We start from the raw sequence: 18,698 nt of genomic DNA on the forward strand, positions 1-18,698 counted from the left end.
CATCTATAAAATGGGATCGTAACAGTCCTGTTCTCCTAGGGTTGCTGTGGAGACAAAGTGAGGTAGTATGTGCACTGTGTGTAGAACGGCGCCTGGACATAGAGGTTCCACGTTTGCTGGGTGGGTTTTACTCCTGAGGGCCCTGAGTTCTGCCTGTGCCCCTCCCGGCTGGGCCGCTGAGCCCGCTGTCTGTCCCTCTTCACCTGCCCCAGTGAACTTCCTCACTCCCGCACTCGCTGCTCCACACCCCGTCAGCGCAGAGATAATCCAATTTTACTTGATTATTAGTCATTACTTTCTGCTGCTGTTTTTGTTTGTTCCTTTTTTTTTTTCAAGCATTCTAGATTTAATTGAGTTGATTGATTAACACAATCACTGATTGGAAGGAGAGTCTCTGTAACCCTCTCCTCCCCTAGCCTGCACCTTCACCCAAAGGGGACTCTGGCTGACTGCTGGGGCCCAGGGCTCAGCCCTCCCTGGGGCTTGCACCCAGAGGTGCAGTGTCATGGCTCGGTGGGCTGGGAGCCAGTGCCCTGCGTTCACTGGCTTAGGGACCTGAGGCAAGTCCCTTGCCCTCTCAGAGCCTCATTTAAGAAGGGATTGAACTAAATGAGTCTCCAATCCTTTCCCACCCAGAATTCTATGAAAACTCTACATCTAAGTCCCCCCATCACACACCTTGATCATTCATCCATTTAACATCACAGCCGCCTTTGTGCCCAGCAGTTAGTGTTATGGGGACCCAGATGCGAGGAAGGCAAGACCTTGCCTTCTATGAGAAGGAGCTAGTGGGGAGTCTGGCAAGCAGCAAACCCCAGCATTTATAACTTAGTGTGTTCTAAGCTCAACAGAATTTCAGAGCAGAGCCCTAACTCTGGAAAGTTGTAGAGGGAGTGACATTTACATTCAGAAAAACAACCCTGAACAGACTGAGTGTTGGGTGGGGGGAGTGACCTTTACAGAGTCTGCCTCTGTGTGCTAAGTACTTCTCATTTTCTCTTTAATCCTCATGGCAACCCTCTCAGTAAAGGGATGTGATATCAATTTTATTGACAAATCACCTGAAGCTCAGAGAGGCTAAGTGGCCTACCTACAGTCACACAGCAGGTAAGTGGGAGAGGTAGACTTTGACCTGAATTCTCAGTGACAACAAAGCTTATCCTCTTTACACAGTGTATTTTTCACACCATATTACATACAATATTAAATAATTTGAGAAAGGTTAAAAAAAAAACAATTAATTTCCCAAAACGTCACTTTCACACATTATCTTCCATACAAACCCTTTTCACATTATTTGATTAGAGGGATGTGCCATTTTCTTTTTTTCACTTATAGCATTCTCTTTTTTCCCCCTCTGGGTTTTGTTCGATTCATACATTAATTGAGCACCTACTGTGTGTCTTGGCTCTGAGATGAAACAATTAGTCAAGGTCCCTGTCTTCACAGAGCTTACCCTGGGTGGACAGATTATCAACATATAAATACATTTGAGAATTTCTGATACTAAGAATGGCTGTGAAGAAAGGAAAGCGGGATAATGAGGTAGAACAGTCAAGGTCCCTGTCTTCACAGAGCTTACCCTGGGTGGACAGATTATCAACATATAAATACGTTTGAGAATTTCTGATACTAAGAATGGCTGTGAAGAAAGGAAAGCGGGATAATGAGGTAGAACGTGTGATGGGGGCTGTTATGGAAATGAATGGTCAGAGCATCTTCCCTGAGGAGGTGACATCTCAGCAGAGACCTGGCTGAAGTGAGGGATGAGCCAGGTGGGTATCTGGGTATTCCAGGTGGGGGGGGGATGGCCAGTGCCCCGGTCCCGAGGCAGTTTTTGGGGAAGAGCAAGGAGGCAGGTGTGGCTGGACGGGGGATCTGGCGGGAGGTGAAGTGGGCTTTGCAGACTGGATTTTGTTCCCAGTGTGTTTCCCTGTTGCCTTCTAATTCCCATTGTTTCAACAACTCCACTATTTGACCCAGCAGGTGTGGCATCGTTTACCGACATCGAGGTTATTTCCAGCAATGTTAGTGTGTGTGTGCACAGGTGTATGTTTGACATGAACACTACAGGGCACATTTTAAGCATGTGGCTTTTCGCTTCTGATAAACTATCTTAGGCTAAATCTGTAGGAGTGAGATAATTGGTTCAAAGTGTTTGATCATCTTTGGGCTCTAGACCAGTAGTGCTGAATTGGAGTTCATGGCAGGTGTGGACCTGAGTGTGCAAAGGTGCAGAGGCAAGGAAGGGCAAGGCTTAGCTGAGCCCCGAGCACTGTGCAGCAGTCTCCAACCATGAGTGAAGAGCCGGTGGTCAGATGCGGATGCCTCCCAAACTCAGGTCAACACAGTGCCAAGCGGGAGAGGCAGAGTTCAGTGGGACTTTTACATATTTTTCCTTTTTTTTCCCCCAACTGGCCAGTGCCCTTGACCGTGATCTGAACCCTTGACTTTGTAGGTACAAAGCAGCCCTCTAAGCAAATGAACCAACCAGCCAGCCTCCAATTTTTTTTTTTTCTTAAAAGATGACCGGTGAGGGGATCTTAACCCTTGACTTGGTGTTGTCAGCACCACGCTCTCCCAAGTGAGCTAAGCGGCCATCCCTATATGGGATCCGAACCTGTGGCCTTGGTGTTATCAGCACCACACTCTCCTGAGTGAGCCACGGGCCCGCCCTTAGCCTCCAATTTTTTAAAAAAACTTGTTATCGGAATAGTTTTTTGCTTTACAGAAAAATTGCCAAGATAGTTCAGTTCAGAGAGTTCCAGTATGCCCCTCGTCCAGTTTTCTCTTTTGTTCACTTCTTACCCAACCACAGTAGATTTGTCACAGCTAAGAAACTGACCTTGATTTGGTGGCTATGAATTAACTCCCTGTTTGACTCAGATTTTATTTTGTTGTTATTATTATTTTTTGGTGGCTGGCGGTATGGGGATCCTAACCCTTGACCTTGATGTTATAACTCCACTCTCTAACCAAAGACTTTATTTGCTTTCTTGCTGAGGTCCTTCTTCTCTTCCAGAATCCAATCCAGAATCCCACACTGCATGCATAGTTGTCACGTCACTTCAGTCTCCTCTGGTCTGTGACGGTTTCTCAGATTAGTTTTCATGACCTTGAAGTTTTGAGGAGTGTTGGCCAGGTATTCTGATTTTGCATTTTTCTCTTTTCTGTTGCCATTTGGAATCATGATGTTGAGAGGCTGTGAAATGCCAAGGTCAAGCTTAGAACTCAGGAGTTGGGGTGGGTGGGGGGTGTTAGGTTCAAATCCTGGCTCTGTCCTCAACCCACCAAGCAGCTTTAAACAAGAAAAGCTTCCATCAGTTTCTGCACTCCTGCAGTGGGGGTGAGAGTACTCACCTTGGTGGCCTGGTGATGGTTACCTGGGGTAAAACACGGACCTGCTCATGCACTCAGGTTTCGTTTTTGGTTTCATTTGTGGGTGGGCACCTGGTGGGACTGATTACCTGAGGCTGACACTTTACAAAGTGTTTGAAAATTATATACTAATTTGGTCCTCATAATAACTTCATGAAGTAGTAAAGTGAGTTATCCCTGTTTTAGAGATGAAAAACCGAAGCTTGGAGAAGGTTGAGAACCTGCTGAGGGTCCCAAAGGGAGGAAGGTGCAGAGCCAGGACTTGACCGTGGACCACAAGAGCGAGGTGCTCCTTCCAGACGAGGCTGGCCTGAGCTGGCCAGCAGAGGGGTCAGGCAGCTGTGAGGGGGATGTGTGCAGGGGAGCCCTGCCCCTGGATCCTGGGGTGGAGGGGGTCTGTCATGTGGGGCAGGAGGACTGGGGTTTGTCTGGGCAGACACATCAGGGCGGGGGATCAGAGAGCTATGGATTCCCAGTCTTCACACGTCATTTTGATCTCAGGGCATAGTATTACAACCAGTGTTTCATTTTTGTAATGTGAATTTTTTTCTTTAGGTGATTTCATTTTTAACCCTTGAATTACATATAAAACCAGCATGAGCAAATGAGCAAAAAGCTCGTGGCTGGCGCCCAGCTTCCCAGGTTAATCTCAGGACCAGTGGTCCAACAGAGGGCCAGCTGTCTCACCTCTTGTTTTGTGGGTCTTCAGGCTTCTCTGGCAGATGGCTAGGGCTGTCTCTTTTCCAGAAAGGGAGGTGGAATGACTGTGACCAGAAGGACTGAGACCAGACAGGGCAAGTGACTGTCTCAAGAACACAGCCTCGGAGGTAGAGTAGAAGCCCCATCAGTTAGTCACTGGGCTCTTTCTACCAGGTGTAATAAGAACTCAGAAGACACTTGTGCTATTTATTATATTTTTAAACCTGAAACGTAAACTACAAAATTAACAATTCCACCCTTGGCAGGAGAGCTGGGAGACCACAGTTCTAAGCATGTAACTCAATGGGTCTTGTCCGGGAGGGAGGGTGTATGTGTGTGTCAGTGCATTATGAGGACAAAGGATGAAGCAATTTTGTCACTTAGACCAAACAGCCAAAACTGATCCTCAGTTCAATCAAGGCACACAGAGGTTGGGGGTGAGGGGCTGTCCTTTCCAAAAAAGGGTCCCTCTGTGGCTCCCATACCCTTGATATCAAGGGTTCCCATTCCATTCGTTTTGAATGTTATAAATTCAGGGCTGGCAGCCCCCCCCCCCCCAGCTGTGTGCACGTATGACAGCGCCCTGGCTATTCCTCTGGCTCTAAGTGACATCACTTCTGCCTGTCCCCTGTCACTAAGGTGTGCCCAGGTTTCCAGATTTCTGACCAGCCTGGTGTCTCACTGAGCAGCCTGAGAACTAACCCAGCCCCTGGTTCTGGTCCCAGTAGCTGGCCTTGGAACCCCAGTCCTGGTCCTTGGGACCCCAGTCCTGGTCCTTGGGTGGTCCAGAGAAGAGTCTGCTCAGGTCTGCTGTCCGGTCCTCATTTTCCAGCTGTCAGCGGCCTTGGCCTCTCCTCCTACCCTGGACCCACCGGGAGGAGGACAGAGGCCATTTCTCTTCTGCCCACCTTTAAAGGCCAGTCTGAGGGCCAGCCCATGGCTCACTTGGGAGAGTGTGGTGCTGAGAACACCAAGGCTGCGGGTTCAGATCCCTATATAGGGATGGCCGGTTAGCTCACTGGGTGAGCGTGGTGCTGACAACACCAAGTCAAGGGTTAAGATCCCCTTACCGGTCATCTTTAAATAAAAAAGAAAAAATAAAGGCCAGTCTGGCCAGGAAAAGCAAGAAGTGAGCCTGTTTGGAATCACCACACTTCTCAGAGACCATTTATTTGAGTAGCTAACCCCCCAGACTTTAACATCAGGATGCATTAGAGGTCAAGTCCTTGCCCTTCCATGTGCCATAGAAGCCATGTGGCCCATGTGACAACGTCTGTGTGCCTCAATTTTCCCGTCTGTAAAATCCAGAGTTATTTTGAGGATTAAATAAACTTACATGTGTAAAGCACTTTTAAAAAGAAAGGAAATATAGTGTTATTATTCTGTGAAATAATACAGCAGCATTCATAAGAACTTCTGTGCCTGTTTTCTCATTGTGTCTTTACAACAACTCTGTGAAGAAGGCTGGTTTTCTTGGATCCTGTTTACTGGTGCAGCAACTAAGATGCAGTGAAGTGTGGTGACCTGCCCAAGGCCATCAGCAAAGTAGTGGGGGTGCCGAGGCTTGACTCTCAGGCCCCAGGAAGGTGCTGGTTAGGTTAGGTGTGTTCCAGTTTAGACACACTTGCAGCCACAAGGGCCCTTCCTAGCAGGTGTGACAGTGGCTGGGGAAGGCAGCCAGCCTGCCTCCTCCCTCCCCATCTGCTCCTTCAGCTCTCCTCTCAGCCTCTTCCCCCATCTCCTCCTCTCCTCCCCAGCAGCCACTGTCTTCCCCACCGTGCCCAGACTTCCTAGGCAGGGAGGGCCACCTCTCCAGCCAGTGGCAGGGCCGGTGCCATTGCCAGCAGCATCTTGGGGGCTGAAGGTTGCATTAGCGGGCAGTAATTGAAATGCAAAATAACATTTTGATCGAGCCAGCAGGCTGTTTATTTATCAGATCAATAGTCAAAATGCCCCATCTGGAGAAGTCAGTGTGATAAGTGACAGATTGCAAAGGGCAACCCTAGTGACTCCAGTCCCCTCCCCCAACGGCCCAGATTAGGAGAGGGCCAAGGTGCCTGGGGGTGATTCCATCTCTGCTTCCCCTTCCCAGAGTGTGGGCACCCACACCCCTTTCCTCATTTTCTTCTTATACCCAGTTTACAGAGACAACTGAGACCCATATTGTCAGGGACTGCCCTTGTGGCTGACAGGACCTTCACCCAAGAGAACTGAAAGATAAGAGCTGCTCCTATTTATTACGTGCAGGCACTGCTGTCAGAGCTTTACATTTATTGTGTCATTTAATCCTGAGAAAAATTCTGTGAGGAAGGTGTTTTTATATTACCCATTCTGCAGACTAGGAAACCGAGGCACGGAGAGGGTAAGCAACTGGTTGCACAGTAAGGGACAAAGCCAGGATTCAAATCCAGCTGATCTGGGCCCAGGGTCCTTGTGCCAAGGCCCTGTCGGTCCCCTCTCTCAAGGGTGGGAGCAGTGAAGGACTGTTTTTATTAAACAGTGGCTCATTCTGGCTCTGAAGTCAGGTAACCTTGTTCCAACCCCACTTCCCACACATTTTGATGAATTACATTGATTTTGTGTTAAAATATCTTTTTTTAGCATTGTGAAACCAGATTTCTCAATAAGTGGCTCTCAGGGTCTAGCCTCTCTAAGTTGCTTGCCCAACACATTACATGGTTTTGGGCACTTAAAAAAAACAACCCAGAAAGTAAGAAAAATGCTTACATCCTTTGTAAAGTCTTTAAACCAGGATTATGGGAATTCAGTTGGAACTGACAGCGAGGTCAATCCCTTAAGTACTTTCATGGGGACTATGGGGACCCTGGTTTCTGTGGGTTCTGTTCCTGGGGTGCCAGCTGGCTCACTTGCTCAGACTTGGTCTTGTCCTGTGACTTAGGCCTGTAACTGACACATCCTAAAGGTGTGTAGGCCTTGGGGATTGTGTAATGCTGATTTTACTGAGGGTCCTCATATCCCACTCAGCTCTCAAACTCCTCATTAATCTGTTCATTCAACACACTTATTAAGCACCTGCTAGTGTTCTAGACACTGGAGTTTAGCAGAAAAGGAAATAAAGCTCATGCCCTCATGTATGGGGGTGGGGGGAGCAAAGATCCCGAGGTGGGAGCATGATTGGTATAGTCAAGAAACAGCCAGGAGGCCGGTGCAGCTGAGACGGGGTGACCACAGGGGAGAGTGGGCGGGAGAGAGCATGACAGGTGCTGGGCCCAGATCCTGAGGACCTTCTGAGCTGAGCTGTGGTAAGGACTCCTGCTTTACTGGGAGTGCGATGCAAAGCCCCTGGCTGTTTTGAGCAGAGGACTGTTATTTTTTTGGCCAGCTAGCCGGTAGGGGGACCTTGGTGTTGTCAACACCACACTTTCCCAAGTGAGCCACCGGCCAGCCCTTGAGCAGAGGACTTTGGGGCTTATTCCTCTTTGTGTTGTAACTCACTGCAGCACTTTCTGGCTGTGGGACCCCTGCCAAGATATTTAACCCCTCTGGGACTCAGTTCCTTCATCTGCAAAACAGGAGAAATGATATGACCTACCTCTACAAGTTGCTGTGAGGAATCAATGACTTAATGCATTAGTCCCACGCCTAGCATAGAGTAAGCCCTCCATAGGTGGGCACTGTTACCATCATTACAGAGATAAGAACAGGCTGCAGTGCCAGGTCCCCACCTGTCTACCTGAGATATCTTTGTCATCTGCCCAGGCTGCTCATTAACATAAAGACTGAAGAATTGAGTGAGGATGAGAAATAGATTCTGGGAGCCCAAGGGTCCTGTATCATCCCTGCTGTGCATAAGGCCATATAGAAAGGGCCACTGCCATGACCAGGGGTGGATGGAAGTATTGTCCCCCTCACTGGGTCTGTACACTGCCTGGTGAGAATACACATAGCAAGGGGACAGTGAGGCCCAGCATCAGCACACACTAAAGGTGTGCCATCACATAAGGAGCAGAGTGGAGGTCAGCAATATGAGCCAAGCACTTTAAATGCTGCTTCCATCCTGGGTTGCATAAACAGAAGTATAGTGTCTAGGATGAGGGAGGTGTCAGTATTGCTCTGCTCTGTACTGGTCAGAGCTCACCTGGAGGACTGTGCCCAGTTCTGATGCTCCTCTTTAAGAGGCGTAAACAGAGTGGATGGGCTGCCTTCAGCAATCTAGAGGGTTGTCCTGTGGAAGGGCATTAGACTTATGCTGTAGCTCCTGAGTGGTAGAGCTGTATAGGTTATAATTGCAAGCTTGGAAAGAAGAAATATTTTGGCTCTTCACAAATAACTTTTTTTTTTTCCAAACCATCTGAGTGGTCTTAAAGATATAAACAGGTGCCTCCTGGACCAGTGATCTCCCTATCACTGGGGTCTTTACAAGGCAGGCAGCCACTTGGTTGGGATATGATAAAAGGGATGGATTAGAGGCCCTTTGAGGTCCTGGCCTGCCCGAGTGTCCCTGGCTGAGGGGAGCCCTCACACCTCACCTCCTTCCTCTCCCTCTCTCAGTCCACAGGCCTCCCTGTTGTTCCTCCAGCACAGGGCTTTCTCTGCAGCCCACCTCCCCTTCCCCCTTCTTCAGGTCATTGTTTAAATACCATCTCTTCAGAGAAGCCTTCTCTGACCAGCCTATCTGGCTGCTCCCCATCCCACCATGCTGTGTCCTTCCCTGTCCTTTTGTCATAGCACTTGTCACCAACCAAATTTGTACTTACTGTCTGTTAGGCTGGGTAACACTGTTATGATTTCATACTACCCCAGTGTTTCAGTGGCTTAACACAACAGAAGTTTACCTTGCCTATGTAACATTTTGGTAAAGGTGTTGGGCATGTAGCTTTTTGTCAGGTGATTCAGAGGCCCAGGCTCCCTCTAATTTGTGGCTCTGCCATCTCTCAGGGCCTTGGAGTCCCCTTCCAGATCCTCTGCCATGAGAGATTTTTACAGCCCAGATGGGGGAGTGGCTTATATCACTTTGCCCACATGCCATTGGCCAAAACCCAGTCACATGCCACAGCTAACCCCAAGGGTGACTGGGAAATGTAGTCTGCCTGGTATCCAGCAAGAAAACAAAATGGCTTTTGGTGAACTCATAGCAGTTTCAGCTACACTTATTTATCATATTTCATGTAATCATGAGGTCATCTATTGTAAGAGGCACCATTATTTTTGGAACTGCTAATTAAATTAAACTGTGACATACCATCAATTTCAGGTGTATTCTGATTGCCAAGATGTTAGAATGTGAAAAAATTGTGCAGCTTACAGTTAATGAAATATGGTATTGTCTCTCCTTGAAGGCAAGGACCTGTCCACCTTGCTCACTAATGCATCCCTGGTGCTAGAATAGTGTCTAGCATACAGTGGACATTCAAAGAATACTAGCCGAGTGAGTGAGTGAGATGGTATATGTCGGGTAATTAGGCCATGCTTGCTTGCCTGAGCAGAGATGCTGCTGGGGCTCGGGAGCTATGCCAACAACAGCTAAGGCTCCCAGAACTCTCTGCCTCTGATGGTTGTTCTTCTCTGCTGCCATCTTCAATATTCTTCTCTCTCACTGCACATTGGTGGAAAGTATGACCGTGCTCAGCTCTTGAAGTGTCCATCTTATTGCTTTTGTCCCCGAAGAGGCAGCCCAATGCCAAAAATCTCATGGAAGAGATTTATTGGCCCAGCTTGGGTTGGGTGCCCACCCCTAGGTCAATAAGTTGGGTCAGGGAGGTGGACACCTATAAGAATATGGCAATTCCTGCCAGAGCTGTGTGTGTGTGTGTGTGTGTGTGTGTGTGTGTGTGTGTGAGAGAGAGAGAGAGAGAGAATGTTGGGGTCGGATGCCAGTTCCCAAGAGAGAGGCTGGTGCTGGGCAATCAGTTGTAGTAGTGCCTGAATAAGGACCCTTTTCCTGAAAAGAAACTTTCTCAGTGCAAGTAGTAGGCATGCAGATGCGCAATTAAATGGGTGGATGGGTAGGTGCATGGACAGATCAATGATGGAAGGAGAGGGGGAGTAAGACAGTCCTGTTTACTGTAGGATTGAACTTTTCAGAGACCATAGATGGAAGTCCTCTCCTCAGTGCCAAACAGGGATGCTAGAAACGACTGTTAATATTTATTGAGTACTTCCTGTATGTCAGGCACTCTTCTAAGCTCTTATCCATATTAACTTGCTAAACTCTCAAGACCACCCCATGAGATAAGTACTATAATTTTCATCCCTATTTTACAGATGAAGAAACTGTGGCACCTAGGCATTAAATAACACAGTTCATAAGGGGCAGAACTGAGATTCGAACCCAGGCAGTCTAGTAACCATTAGGCACTATGGCCCAGCACCATAGTTGTTATGAGGATTAAATGCCATCTGGAAACTGCTGCATCTGTTCAATGACAGTAGGTGGATGTTTATGCCACATCACTGCTTTATATAGGGTGAAAATAAAAACAGATTCAAGAAGTGTTAAGACATATTCACAGTTGTCAGATCTCCAATAGCTACTGAAAGGAAGAACACGAGAGGTGTGTTTGGGGGCATATTCTGAATTTTTGATGCTGTCTTCCCCCAATCACACCCCTTTGTGGTGGGTGGAGCCCAAAGCTGGCCAAGTGGGCTAAAATAAGAGCCACCAGATACTTTCGGCCCGGCATGAGGGCACTTGACTGAGAGGATCTGGGTGAAGGCTGAAGTTCCCCAAAGCCAGCAGTGGCCATCTACTGTGGGCCAGGGCACTGGCTGCTGTGTCAGGGCAGCCACTCCACATCCAGTAGTCTTTTCCTGCTTTGGCAGAGCCCCTCTCTTCCCAATATGATGGATGCAGCCTGGAAAATCATGGATAAAAAGCCCTGATTGAAAGGCACTAATTACCCATCATTATTTTCCATGCCGTAATTTGTGTGGAACGAGATTTCAATCAGTTGTCTGGGATCAGCTTGGTTTTGACTAATCTTTCTAAGGACAAGATGCTTAATTACAGATTTTTTTGCCTGAGCTCCTGCTCATGCAGGAGGAGGCAGGCTCTCGCTGACGCCACTATGCTGTTGGGTCATTTTGCAGCCCTGAGTCCCAGAGGGCTCTCCCAAGGGGAGAGAGTGTTAGCAAAATATTCCTGAGGAGGCCAAATAAAATGGAACCACACAGAGGAAGGTGCTGTTGGTTGCAACGTGGCCATGGAGGATGGCAGGTGGGCTGCTTTCTAAGTCACCTTGTCCTCTCAGGCAGATCACCAGCTCATTGTCTCTCTAAACCCCTAACGAGCCCCCAGCACCCCTCAACCAGCCTGGTTCTCTAGTTAGAAACTATGAGCAAAGTCATTGATTTCTCTGGGCTTCCGTTCTCTCATCTGAAAGTCACCAGAACAGGTAGAAAATCTCTTGAGAACTTATGACTGAATGACTCCAGCTGTGCTGACCTGTCTGCTTAGAAAAATGTTATCTGTTGTGTAAAGTTGAAAGATACGTATATGCAAGATTTCAATCATGCAGGAGTAATAAAAACACCATCTATTAAAATAGGCAATTCAGACTACTCAGGGGAAGGTCAATTTGAATTGATATAATATCCGAGTTTAAGAGAAAAAAAAAAAAAATATATATATATATACATAATTATACATATATATACATATATATTACATATATATTACATACTACTCAGGGGAAGGTCAATTTGAATTGATATAATATCCGAGTTTAAGAGAAAAAAAAAAATATATATATATATACATAATTATACATATATATACATATATATTACATATATATTACATATATATATATATAATTAATGAACCTCAGTGCACAGAATTGGATTCATCCTCATTTTTGGTTCATAACACTTCTCATCATTGGCCTACTCACCCCTTCCTTCCTTCCTTCCCCCTCCCTACTTCCCTCCCATGTAATAAGTGCCCATGAATCCCTGTCCCACAGAAAAGCTGGAAGCTTGCTAATAATTCACATCTAGCCACATGGTCCTCCCCATTCTATCCCCCTGTTCAAGACATTCTGCATTCTTTAATACTGTTTTTAAAGGAAGTTTAGCTGTGTTAATTCCAGGTGCCTGAGGGCCTGATTTGTAACAAATAAAGCCTTGCTGGAGGGTCTGAGCCTTGCTTTAATGAATAGCTCAGGTGGCCCCTGGTTAGCAAATTAATTATTGAAATGTACATAAGAGTCTCTCAAGTGTTCAGAAACCATTTTTCTTCTGTAGAGTGGATTCCGGTTTCAGGCTTGTTTATCCTGTTAATTTGCCTAACCAACCCCTTTCTCTCCTGGTATCTGGCAAGTTCCTTGCTGAATTATCCTCAATTCCAGATCTGGGGAATTTGGTGGCGGGGGAAGGAGTTCGCTGGTTTTAACTACAGGCCCTCCAGCTGCTAGTCTTTCTGGAAGGGATTTCTTGTGAGAATCACAACAGCAGCCGACATCCACTGATTCTTGCTTGGGACCAGCACTATTCTGAACATTCTACCTTCATTAGCTTGTGCTCACCCAAAAAATCCATATGCAGGAGGTGCTGACTGAGCCCATTTTACAGATGAGGACGCTGAGGTCCAGAGAGAGTGACCAGGTTACTTCGAGTCAACAGTAATAGGTGGCAGGACTGGCACATCTGAGGCCAGAGTGCAAATGCATGGCCCAGCAGGGAGCCAAAGAGGGGGCAGTCGCTCCATGTGACCCACATTCTTGCCTGTGGCGGTAGACTCCACCCTGTAGAGGAGAGCAAGCCAGGCCCTAGGCTGATCAGGCCAGTCCATTCCTGTCCCTCCAGAAGCTTCTCTTGCCACCTGACCAGCAGGCCACCTTGAGGGGGATACACCTCTGGGATTCTGCTTAAAACTATCATGACCGGGCCGGCCCGTGGCTCACTTGGGAGAGCGTGGTGCTGACAACACCAAGTTGAGGATTAAGATCCCCTTACCGGTCATCTTTAAAAAAAAACAAAAAAAACAACTCTATCATGATCTCTTGCTAGATGCCCTAGAATTTCTCTTCCCCTAGAGGTCTAAGGCAAAATAGCTCAACAGTTTGGGTTTCATTCAGAACTTTCCAGACTCTGTGTGTTAGGAAATCTTCAACCTACTTTGCTGTCCAGCAGAGGCAGGGAGAGCCCCCCAGTGAGCCCAGTTATCCCTGGGGGTGGGGCCACTCTGGGGAACAGGGCCCCACGCTGGATGCTGAGAAGGCTGGGGGGCAGAGATGGGTGGGGGCAGGAGGGAGGCTGTGGTTAATCAGATGGGGTGAAATTGAGGCCAGGGCAGCTCTTGCTGAGCTCTAGTTAAGAGATGGATCAAATGGAAAATGATGCTCGAGGGGCTTCGACCACTGACTATTGCTCTTTCAAAGGCTGCTTAGATGGGGCATCTGTCCCCTCCCCATAAGAGTCAATAGCCATTGATCCAGTTGGGAACTGGGTCCCAGCCAACCACAGATGATGGACTCGACGTGATTCAGTCCTCCCCAAAGCAAGAACGAGGCAGCTGCCTCCCACCCTCACCCCGAGGCTATGCACTTTCTGGACACCATCTCCTGGGCCCTGGCATCAAAGCGCCCCTCTGAAATCTTCAGTGCCTGCTTCTCAAGCCCTGACCCAATCTCCCATCATTCCAGCTTCCCGCTTCTTCCTCCTGCTGTACCTCAGCCTCTGCCTCCTGGAAACCTCCACACGTATGGCCTCTGTTTTCTCCCAACCCCCTTTCTAACATCACTCCCCTCTATCCAGACACTGTGTAGTTCATTTTGTCCAAACCTCAGCTCCCATACCCCTTGCCCACCCACTTCCCTCATTCTTCTAAGTCAGTCATTCTCACCTGGGGGCAGTTTTGTCCCCAGGGGGACATTTGGCAATGTCTGGAGAAAGTTTTGGCTGGCATATTTGGGGTAGAGGTGCTACTTGCATTTAGTGGCACAGGCCAGGGATGGATACTCCTGAACATCTTACATTGCACAGGACAGCCTCTCGAACAAAGTCCCCAGCCCCAAATGTCAATAGTGCTGAGGTTGAGAAACCCAGCTCTAAGCAGCTGGAGTGAGGTAAGAGGCCTGATAAACCCTTGTGCCGCTGATTTCTGCTCTCTCCTTCTCCCACAGCTGCTCTTGCAAACGTTCTGTTCCTGGTCCTCCTGCCCTCTGGCCCTCAGCCTTTGTTCCCTGCACCTCCCACTTCACTGAGTCACTAGAGGCTGAGTGGAGGTGGGGCTGGGAGGGTGGCAGATGAGGAAAGCCTCACTCCTCCCCCCACCCCTATGTACACAGCCAGGTTCCTTCCCTCTCTTACTGCTTAGCTAATTTCTGTCCCTGCATTTTAGATTCCTTTCAAACTCCTACCAAGTCCCCTCACTGCATTGGTTCTTCCTGTGGTACTCAAATTTAAAGCCCATAAAAATCACAACTGGGGTGCCAAAACCAAAAACGAACAAATAACACCCCCTGTAGATTTTGCTCTTCATAGAGTAACCATGTCATTCATATCTGCTTTGAGGGGAGAAAGGGGGAGTGGTTAGTAATGATCCTGAGTCAGTAGGTGGGACCAGGATTGCCTAGGGCAACTGGGAAGTATGGATCTGTAATTTTTAAATACCTTAAATTCCTTCCATTCTCAACACATCCCCTCCTCATCAAAGAAACCAACAATTGCCTACAATACAACAAAAACATTTCTTCTCCACGCCCTCAACCCCCAAGTCCTGGAGGGCGTGCCACCGTGTAGAAGGTAGAGGGTGCCGCCTGCAGGTGTGCAAGAAGGCCCCACCCCTCCTCCACTGGGGCCAAACTTCTTGAAAGAATCATGTGCATTCACTTGCTTCTCTGGCTATTGCAATGCGGCTTCCATCCCCACCCCCATGACCCCACTCTCGCGAAGGTCACTGGTCACCTCCTGACTGCTAAATGCAGTGGCCATCACCTTGTCTTACTTCGCCTGCCCTGTATAGGCGGATCTAACCTACCACCCACCCCATTCCAGATGCTGTGCTCATGGCATTTCTGTGACATGCTCTCTTTATCCACCCCTCTGACCACATATCCTCTGTCCTGTTCTTGGACTTCTTTCCTTTTGCCTTTCCTTTAAGTTTTGCTTTTGAATGAATGAATGATGACTTGGAGATCAAGGACAGACGGAGAGGAGTGGGCAGGTTTCCCAGAGGGTCTGGCCTCTTCAGCAACTTTCTTTCCCCTGCCTGGTGCATCAAGGACAAGGCAGCCCAGAACTGCCTTGTGCTTCTCCCACCCTCTGCTTCCAGAAAGTTTTCTACTCTTACATTTTATGGGTCAAAAAATGACACTGAGGGCTGGCCAGTTAGTTCAGGTGATTAGAGCACGGTGCTGATAACACCAAGGTCAAGGGTTGGGATCTCAAAGCTGGTCAGCTGCCAAAAAAACAGAAATGACAGTGAGGAGGGTCCCAGGGCTTTGAGCTCTTAGCAGTAGTCAGATGTTGTCTGCGTTTTTCAGGGATTGTAAAGATGAGATCCCTGCCTGGAGAGGCTCTTCCCCAGCTAGTACGGGGAGACCGAGTCCTGTAGAGCAAGGAGCTTAGGCCTGCAGTTGAGACAGTGCTGGTTGGACCCCAGCTATGACTCAGGGTAATGGGACAAGCTCCAAACTCCACCCTTTCTCTTCTGTAAAGTGGGGATGATAGTGGCAGGTTGTGAAGATTAAATAAGATGGTACAAAAGAAGACGTTTGGCGTGTAGCCTCTGATATCACCCAGCCTCTAGAGCAGAGGGGCAGCCAGGCAGCTCCCGAGAGTGAAAAAAAACAATTAGAAGAGCCTGGAAGGAACTTTCAATACAGAAAAGCAGCTGTGGTTTGCTGGGGGTCTTTATACAGTCTGCAAACATGAGTGAATGAGTGAGTGAATGAAATGAAGCAAGCCCAGAGGGGCTTGGCAGGGGTGCCTTGTTAACGTAGTGCCCCCACAGCCCTTTCTTGTGCTCTGAGAGCTTCTTGAGATCGCAGGCAGTGCCTGTCATGTTCCTGTTATTTGGCCATAGAGGGTGTCCACTTGGCACGTAATAGGTGTCCAAAATATGTGTTGACTGTCCCTGGAAAAGGCATTCTAGGAAGGCAGAAATGAGAAAGTTCAGGGAGTAAAATCATCAGTCCCCCCACCCCCACCTTAGCTCAGACTCAACACTGTATGAGTAGGCGGCTTCCTGTGCCACCCGTGACTGAGGCCAGGATCAAGTCTGCTTCCTTCTCAGCCTCAGGGTCTCCAACCAGGGCCTGGAGGTGGGGCCTAGCCACTGCAAGATGCTCTGTGCCCTACAGAGTCAGGGAGTAGGAGGGGAAACCAAGGCTTGGGGACAAAATTGCCACCTGCACTTGGTGTCCTTCAGGGTGGTCTGAGCCGTGAGGCTGGGGAAGGCAGTGGGGAATGGTGTGACCTGCCCTCTGCTGGGCGTGGCTGCAGGACTGCGCATCAGCTTTCCTCAGGGCAAATGCTGCTTGTGCATCAGGAACAATCTGAGGTGGGCGGGCAGCATATAGTACGAGTATACACTACATAGTAGCTGCTATAATCACTGTTTATGTCAAGTGTATCTCTCGAAATCTCTGGAACTCTCATGAGGCTGGGGGGAAGGTTGGGGAGGGAGGGCCAGGGATCTGGGGGCTGTCTCGCCCGGCAGGGTTTTTCACAGTGGGCCTGGGATGGTCCTGTGAAGAGCAGAACCTAAAGCAGCCATCAGGAGAGCAAGAGGGAATTAAAAGTTAGGAGCCTGTGGTCAGCTGTCCTCTGCCTGCCCCGGGGAAGGGCGTCTAGGGAGAAACTTGAAGGTACGCCTGCACCTGCTCAGTGAGATTCTCTTCTGGGTGATGTCCTGCCAGGCTGATGGCATCTTCTGGGGACACACCACTGGTGGTTGCAGGGGAGGTGGGTGGCAGTGCCTGGGGAGATGACAGGGCACTAGCCAGAGATGTAAAAGGGCCGTGAGGAATCCCTCAACTGGGGGATCTTCTGTTGACACAAGGTAGACTTGGGGCTTGTAAGAGAGGTGTCTCAGAGGACTCAGGGACATTTGGTTTGGAACAGAAGAGACCAAGTGGCCTCTATCTTCACTCACTTTATTCCAGGAGATTGTAAACTTCTTGAGAATCCAAACCCTAGGCTCCCAGCGTCTTACTGAACTGTCTGTGGGACAGGGAGTTCCCAATCCCTGGACATGTTCAAGTGTAGAGAGATGGGACACCCCCCCCAGGAGGTGTATTAACTATGAAATCATGAGTGAGACCAGGGGCAGTGGAGTCCCCCCCCATCAGAAGATCGTACAGACACATTTTTTAGTATTGGTGTGTGGCCAAGAATTGTGATGTGGGGGTGGGTTTTGTGGGTGTGATAAGGCAGCCCCATCCCCAGGTGGTGACCAGTCCTTTCCTGGATAGGCTGCTCAGAAACGGGGGGCTAACAAGCAGTGCTACCCTACCTCTGGGTGACATTGGAGGTAGGACCCTCCAGCACTGAGACCCTCCCTCTCACCCATGAGTTATCCTTCCATCAACAGGGTCTGCACTACAGGTCTGTCCACTCTTTGCTGTTCTCTAGCATCTTTCCCTTTTTCCTTTCACCTGCTCCTCAAGCCTAAGCATGGGCCTCCTCTCTACCTCCACACAGGAAGCCAAGGGAGTAAGGCAACATGTCGAGGTCACACGGCCAACACAGGGACAGGCAGATCCCGATCCAGGCCACCTGGCTCAGATCCCAACCCTCGCTGGAGCGTGGTCTGCAGCTGGGTCTCCCTGAACACACACCTTCATCTCCCTGCTGTGAGCTCAGCTGCTTTTCTTGTGCATGCTGAGAGAGGCAGAGGTCTCCTCCCTTCATGCCAGGAACTGGGGGTGGGAGGGTCACACCCTTGCCAAACCTCTCCTCCTCCTAGCATGGTTCTGGGAGGAGGGGCTTTTGGTTGCAGGAAGCATTCTGTTATCCCGCACAGTGATCCTGCCATATTGGTAGTGCTCCTCAACTTTATGGGTAGGCAGGGAGGCCTAGAGGCTGGTGTGCAGGGTTGGGGTTGGAAGATCCCTCGTGCTTCTGATGGAAGCACAGTCTCTTGGGAGGCGGGTGGGCTGGGCAGAAGCCGGCCTGCTCCGGGGCTAGGCACGGAGATGAGAGAGGGGGCCTGGGAGCCGCCTTACAGATGCACCTTCATTTACCAAGCCTGGACCAGAGGGCAGCCAGTTTGTCTGGTGCCTCTGCCACAGGCTGTCCCCTTGCCCTGGCCAGGTACCTCCGGTCCCAGTCTTGGTGATGGCAGGAGCTTGGGTTTACCTGATCCCCCCGTGGGGCCATCATCAGGGCACTGGTGAAGGATACCGTGAAGTGGGCTACAGTCTCACTGTACCTAGAGTGCCTGGGCCCGGGCTTGGCGCTCCAGGACTGTTACATTGTAGCCACCAGGTATGAGTGTGATTGCTGTGCAGGAAGGAGGGCCAAATAAAACGGTTATCATCTTGTGTCACCCACAAGTCAGCAATTCGCATGGAAGCTGAAGTTCATTGATCAAAAGCTAGTTTGTTTCAGGACTCCGAAGGCGCTGGGTACGCCAGGGACTCGCCGGGGGCTGTGCGGTCCCCATGACCTCCGGGCGTGCTCTAGTCCCGGCGGGGCCTGGCGCGGAGCCCCTC

Source organism: Galeopterus variegatus, unplaced genomic scaffold, assembly GCF_000696425.1.
Source record: "Galeopterus variegatus unplaced genomic scaffold, G_variegatus-3.0.2 Scaffold1517, whole genome shotgun sequence".
NCBI classification, from domain to species: Eukaryota; Metazoa; Chordata; class Mammalia; order Dermoptera; family Cynocephalidae; genus Galeopterus; species Galeopterus variegatus.